The sequence below is a fragment of the Castanea sativa genome, chromosome 7, assembly GCF_040712315.1.
Source record: "Castanea sativa cultivar Marrone di Chiusa Pesio chromosome 7, ASM4071231v1".
Lineage (NCBI taxonomy): Eukaryota > Viridiplantae > Streptophyta > Magnoliopsida > Fagales > Fagaceae > Castanea > Castanea sativa.
The window spans coordinates 8,681,236-8,688,647 of NC_134019.1; positions in this window are offsets into that span (position 1 = coordinate 8,681,236).

Below are 7,412 nucleotides of genomic sequence, written 5' to 3' on the forward strand. Positions count from 1 at the left end.
AGGGTGGCAAAGTGGGGAACCATTTTAGGGGCTTTTGACATTAAATACAAGCCTCGCACCTCGGTGAAGGCCCAGGTCTTCGTTGACTTGGTGGCAGAGTTTACTAAACCACTGTTAGAAGAAACTCTAAAAGAAGCACATATGGATGGAAAATCAGTTGGAGTGATCACGGCCGCAGTGCCTTCGATTTGGAAAGTGTATGTGGATGGGGCTGCTAATCAGAGAGGGTCTGGTGTTGGACTTGTTCTAATGTCCCCAGAGGGAATTGTCTTCGAGAAATCTTTGAGGTTGGCAATCTCGGCTACTAACAATGAGGCCGATTATGAAGCAGTCTTGGTAGGCATGCAGATGGTACGTAGGATGGGTGGAAAGGAAATCCATGTGTTCTCAGACTCTCAGTTAGTGGTCGGCTAAGTCATGGGGACCATGGAAGCTAGAGACCCCAGAATGCAGGAATATTTGGCCCAAGTCAAGCGTCAACAAGCTGAATTTGACTCCTTCGTCTTAGCTCATATTTCTAGGAGTGCAAACACCTATGCAGATTCTTTGGCTACGTTGGCGACGTCCTCGGCTCAGGACTTGCCCAGGGTTATCCTCGTGGAGGATTTGTTGGAGCCAACTCTTACCATCGTCAGCACAGTTCACATTCATCTGATAAGGCCTGGGCCTAGTTGGATCGACCCGGTTATAGCTTTTCTTAAGAATGATATCCTTCCTGAGGATAAATCTGAAGCAGAAAAGATACGTCGAAAGGCGCCACGTTTCTGGTTGTCCGAGGACCAGAAGCTGTACAAACGATCCTTCTCAGGACCGTACTTGTTGTGTGTGCACCCTGAATCAACGGAAGCATTACTGGAGGAATTGCATGAGGGGATTTGTGGAAGCCACACTGGGGGAAGGTCCTTAGCCCATAGAGCTCTTACTCAGGGTTATTGGTGGCCCAATATGCAGAGAGAGGCTCAGGACTATGCTAGAAAATGTGATCAATGTCAGAGGTTCGTCCCTAATATTCATAAACCTGGTGGAGTTCTTAACCCTCTCTCCAGTCCTTGGCCCTTTGCCCAATGGGGATTGGATATAGTGGGGCCATTTCCGAGAGCTGCAAGAAACAAAAGATGGCTTCTTGTGGGAACAGACTATTTCACTAAATGGGTTGAGGCCGAGCCCTTGGCAAATATCAGAGATGTTGATTCCAAGATGTTTATCTGGAAAAATATTGTTACTAGATTCGGTATACCACACACACTTATCTCAGACAATGGCGTTCAATTTGACAGCAAGGTTTTTAGGCAATATTGTGGTGACATGGGTATCATAAATAGATACTCCACCCCAGCTTATCCTCAGGGAAATGGGCAAGCCGAGGCCGTTAACAAGGTCATAGTCAGTGGGCTTAAGAAAAAGTTGGACGATGCGAAAGGCAGATGGGTAGAAGAACTCTCTCATGTTCTGTGGACGTATCGGACCACACCGCGCAGGTCCACGGGAGAAACGCCATTCTCTATAACTTATGGAGCCGAGGCGGTGATACCTCTGGAATCTGGTTTTCCCACCCTAAAGACGAGCTCTTTTAGCTCGGAGAATAACAATGGAATCCTGGAAAAAGGTCTTGATTTACTCGAGGAACGACGCGAGGCAGCTATGGTCCAAATGGCTTATTATCAACAGAAGCTAAAACGGGGATATGATGCCCACGTGAAGCTAAGGCCACTTTCCCCTGGTGATCTTGTACTAAGAAAAGTTGTAGGCACTTCTAAGAACCCAGCTTGGGGTAAGCTAGGACCCAACTGGGAAGGCCCCTATCGCATTATTTCAGTAGCAGGCATAGGGTCATATCGGCTAGCTGACCTAGATGAAAGAATTGTACCACGCCCATGGAATGTAAATAATCTTAGAAGGTATTATTATTAATAAAATGTGCTTTTGTCAGTTAACATTTCAAAGTTATGAGTACCTCTGATGCTTGCAATTACTAGTCTTAAGAATCAAACAGAAACTTGGTTAAGTGTAGTCCTCGGACCACAAACCTTGTGGAAATTGATATCTTATCATTTGTTAAACAGAACCTTAGTTATGTTGGGTCCTCGGACCTCCTACTTTGAGAAAATTAACATTTGAGGTTACTAGTCTTAAGAATAAAACAGAAACTTGGTTAAGTGTAGTCCTCGGACCACAAACCTTGTGGAAATTGATATCTTATCATTTGTTAAACAGAACCTTAGTTATGCCGGGTCCTCGGACCTCCTACTTTGGGAAAATTAACATTTGAGGTTACTAGTCTTAAGAATCAAACAGAAACTTGGTTAAGTGTAGTCCTCGGACCACAAACCTTGTGGAAATTGATATCTTATCATTTGTTAAACAGAACCTTAGTTATGCCGGGTCCTCGGACCTCCTACTTTGGGAAAATTAACATTTGAGGTTACTAGTCTTAAGAATCAAATAGAAACTTGGTTAAGTGTAGTCCTCGGACCACAAACCTTGTGAAAATTGATATCTTATCATTTGTTAAACAGAACCTTAGTTATGCCAGGTCCTCGGACCTCCTACTTTGGGAAAATTAACATTTGAGGTTACTAGTCTTAAGAATCAAACAGAAACTTGGTTAAGTGTAGTCCTCGGACCACAAACCTTGTGGAAATTGATATCTTATCATTTGTTAAACAGAACCTTAGTTATGCCGGGTCCTCGGACCTCCTACTTTGGGAAAATTAACATTGGAAGTTACTAGTCTTAAGAATCAAACAGAAACTTGGTTAAGTGTAGTCCTCGGACCACAAACCTTGCCACTGATCTTAATATCTTGTCACTGTTCTTATTCTTATCACCCGTTTTGTGAAAATCATTATCTCACCATTCATTAATTTGGATCTCAAATTCTTCATTTTTAAGTGTTACACAAATTTTTGTAAGGAATGGTCTTCGGACCTTACATCCTACTGAAAGCAATACGTCAGGTTACAAAAGGTTTAATTGTTATGTGAGTTGTCTAACTGTGACATTATTTGATGTCTAAATTAAGTTATGTGGCTGTTTTGAAGTCATAGTGGTTTGCATGGTGGAATTATACTTATTTATTATGTTTTCCCTTTAACTATTTGTTATTGAAAACTTTCATGGCAAGCACCAAAAGAATAAAGTAAAACAAAGACAACATGAATGAAAGTTAAATAAAAGTTTTCTTCATTAATTATATACAAAGAAGGGGAGTACAGAAAGTTCCTATACTAGACCCTAAACTAGGGAAGGGGGGTCTTGAAGGGAGCTGCTGCCAGCCTCAGTACTCTTCAATTCCAGCTCAAAGGTGGACAAGGCTTGTTTCCCTTTGTCTGTTGAAGGAATGGGGGGCTCCACGCTTTGGATCTGCTCCTTCTTGGCACCACCGCACTCGTCTTTCTCTTTATGGGAACCTTCAGGTTCTGTAGGAGCAGGAACGAGCTCTTCCACCACAGGAGGAAGGGCAGGAGAGGTAGCAACAGGAGGGTCTTCAATTTCCTGTATGTCTAGGGGAAGCCAGATGTTCTCGGGCTTCCTTAGCTCGGAAGCTTGAGGAACCCCTACTGCATTCATGGCCTCTCCCCAGACCTGCTGACAGTACTCTCGGCACAAAGCCGCAAAAGCCTCTGTCAGCTCTTCTTGCGTTCTAGTCACCCCCTCCTGATAACTGGCCTTCTTCGCAGCCTCCAGTGCGTGCTTATGGGCGCGAGCCTCCTCCTTAGCCCTCGTAAGCTCCTTTTCCAAGTCAGAGCGTGCCTGTTGGACTTGGGCGAGCTCGTCATCCTTTTGACGAAGGAGCTTACGCTGTCCCTCCACTTGGGTCTCCATCGTCTTTAGGCTGGCCTTGTCACCATCTCTCTCTCTTTTTAGATCGGCCAACCTTGATGTGAGCTTCCCATTCTCGGCTAGGGCCTGGCTTAAGGACTTTTCTGCCTCTTGCCTTAGTTCTTGCTCCATCCCAGCGTGCTTCCAAGAATCCTCCACGAATTTCTCAGCCGCGAAAACTTCTTGGATGGACTGCAAAAATGTTGGGAGGTTAAATATGCTGAAGTATTTACAAGTGAATATAAGGTACGAGTGAAAGGTGGAACTTACCAGAGCTAAACCCCTCTTTAACGAGAAGAACAGCTACGGCTGGCCCATCTTCTCCAAGGTTTCCATGTCCTTGGGCAGCAGAAGAGGGCGCTCCAGCACCTCGGCTAAGTGGTGAGCGTGGCCTTGCTGGACCGCCCTAATGCTGGAATGGCAGGGAATGGGAGCGCCGTCTAGTCTCAAGTCAAGAGACCAGGTAGCTGGTGCTCGGCGAACCTCGGCCACGTCTCTGATCTCCCTGCTTTCAACTGAGCGGGCGCGCCCTTTGCCCTTGTCCAACTTCTGCTGCTGGGCCAGCGCGGGCTGCTTCATCTTCTTTTGCTTTTCACCTCCAGCCCCCTCAACCTCCGCTTTCCTTTTCTTCTTGGGATCTTCGACTGGAGGCTTAGGGTCGGCTGGAGGAGGAGGAGGTAGTGGTAAAATCGGGGGAACCTGGGACCCCCGTGTCCCCTTCTTTGCCACTCGGGCGCCTCTATCGGTCATAAGATCCTTTAGCTTGTCCATCTCTTCTTCAATGGAACTGTCGTCTGGACGCGCTATCACTAGACCCGCGATCCCAGAGGCCTCAGCTTCTTCTTCTCCCTCGTCGAAAAGGATAACAAACGGGTTTCCGCGAGGTCGTGGGGAGTCCTTGAGCCAAAACTGGTCTATCTCCTCGTCCAATGTGTTCGAGGAAGACACTCGCTCCTCTGGGACGTCAATAGCCTGAGAGTGCACAGCGAAGGGAACTGCCGCTATGGGCTGTGTGTACAACACTGTATGTGGGGCGTCAGGGATGTCGTGGTCGGCCAAAAAGTGGGGTCTGGCTACGTTAATTCTCCTACGCCTTCGGTCACCCGCGATTATGGCGTTCTCGATCTCCTGGAAGTCCGAGGAGACGGGATCGTACCCCAAAATCAAATGGGCCGCTCTAAGTTGTAGGTCTCTGCTTACGAACACCTCGGAGCGTAGTACTCTGTTCAAGTCTGCAACGTTGCAGTGGCTTAAGCGCGGACGCACGTTTTGCTTATCTACAGAGAGAAACATCAAAATAAGAGAATACGGTCAGATACGTAGAACATATAATAAATCAAAGTCAGACGCTTAAGTAAATGCCAATACATATTCCTAGATGATTTAGGAAGTTAGGGGAAGTTAGATCCTAAGGTGTCGCACTTGGATCCCCCCACTCAACATGGCAGTGGGGGCCGTCGTGCCAATTGCCAGAGACGATGAGGTAGTCATCCTTCATGCCTTTATTGGACTTGGGCAAACAGGAGATCAACCTAACTACGCTGGAGCGGGATTTGATGTAGTAACCTACTTCAGTGAGTTTGTGGCATTCGTACATGAAGACGACATCATGCCAGGTGAGGTTCAGACCCATTTGCTCGTTTAGAGCGTCGACGCTACCCAAAACTCTAAAAACGTTTGGGGCGCACTGATCGGGACACAACTGGTGGTTGCGGAGGTACTCCCTAGTTACAGGCTTCATTGGGAGGGTCATCCCACCTTCTACGAAGGCTACCATTGGGATGATAATCTCTCCAGCCTTCCTAGAACCAGCCACGGCTTCCACCGGGCAGTATTTTAAACCTACGTCGCTAGGAATACGATACTTGGCTCTAAAGCCTTCCATCCCAGCGGCGGTATCAACTAGACACTTGAACTTTCCCATCAGAAAGGAACGAAAGGCTAAATTCTAAAAGGGAGAATGATTACAAGGGGAGCCGAGGACAGGGTCCGAGGAGAAAGGGTTAAGAGAAAAAAAGGAACAGGAACTTACAGACTTGAAGTTGTGCGAGTTTCCACGGATTTGTGCAGACAAAAGGTGATCATTGATGTTTTGATGGGGTTAGCCTCTGGAGAAATAAATGAAGGCGCAGGTTCCTGAAGCGTCACGACGTGTGGGAAGTGGCCTCGAAATTGTATTTGTCCCGCCCAAATTTTCACGGAGTAACAAGGACCGTTGGATGCTCATCTCACCGTTGAACATGGGGGACAAGTTATAACTTACGGTAATAAATGCGCGCGTTTTTGAAAATAAAACCGCCAAGTGGCATCCTCTGGAACGCGAAACGATTTTCACATGTGTAGTTATTTACAGAAAGTGTGGGGAAGGTGTTCGTTGGATCAAAACCCTATTTTTCTCCTCGGATGATGAAAAATAGAGTTTTGAGGGGCTATTGTGGGGAGTAAAAGGACCCAAATGGGCATATGGGCCTTTGGACTGTAGCATGAAGGGCCGACCTGCTCCAAAATTAAACTCTACGAATCGGCCCATATGCCGAGGTTCCGAGGATACAACCGAGGGTGAATTCCTCCTCGGATCGACCTAAGAGAATTCAAGATTTCATTATGAAGGTCAAGGCACAACTCTGGAAGACTAATGGTTAAAGGGGGACACCCTGAATCTTCTAGATGCACCAGTGTTAAAGAAAATATCAAGTGCAAAGGCTGCCACCTCCGCATTAAAGGCTCTGCACCTACCTCCCTGGCCGCATTAATGGGGAAGTGACCCCTGAACAGTAGGGCTGAAACTTCTAGTCACTGTCCAAAAAGTGTGACAAAAATGAAGTATTTAAGAGGGATGGAGGCCAGAGAGGAGAAGGGAGGGTAACTAAGAAAGAAATTAAGAAATTGTAATCTTTAAGGAAGAAAGAGAAATAATAAAGAAGTAGTCCTCGGCTCGAGTCTGAGGAGATCCATTTGCAATCATCGTTCGTTATTTACCTGTATTTGTTTATAAAAGCCTGTTATCAAGCTCCCAGCACTTCTAACCTAGGTTTCAAGCCCACACTCTACAAATTTTATTGTTTAAGGCTCATTGGGCCTGAGCCCATGATTGTCTTTGGGTCCAGGTGCAATTGTGCGCTTACAATGGTAATTCATGAGGAATAACTATTTGTTTATTTGGTTGTATATTCGTTATGGGGAATAGTTATTTTTTAGTAATAACTATTTTTAATGAATAAATGATAATAGTTATTTTTCTTTTAAAAAAAATGATAATAGTTATTATATCATAACATATTTTAATATCATTCTTATCATAATCTTCATTTAGTGTACCAAACTTACTATAATTCGATTAGTCAAAAGTCATAATGCTCAAAACATCTCTTCATTAAAAAAAAAAGAAAATCATGACAATAAAAATACTTGTTTGTTACACACACACACACACACACACATATATATATATATATATATACATATATTGTAAAATTAAAAAAAAAAAATCCAACTAAAATAATCTTGTATGGCATTATTGATTGGATTAGGTTAACTTAGTGAAGTTAAGTAAGACAAACTAGGTGATGCCGCCCCTATTGGGATGTACT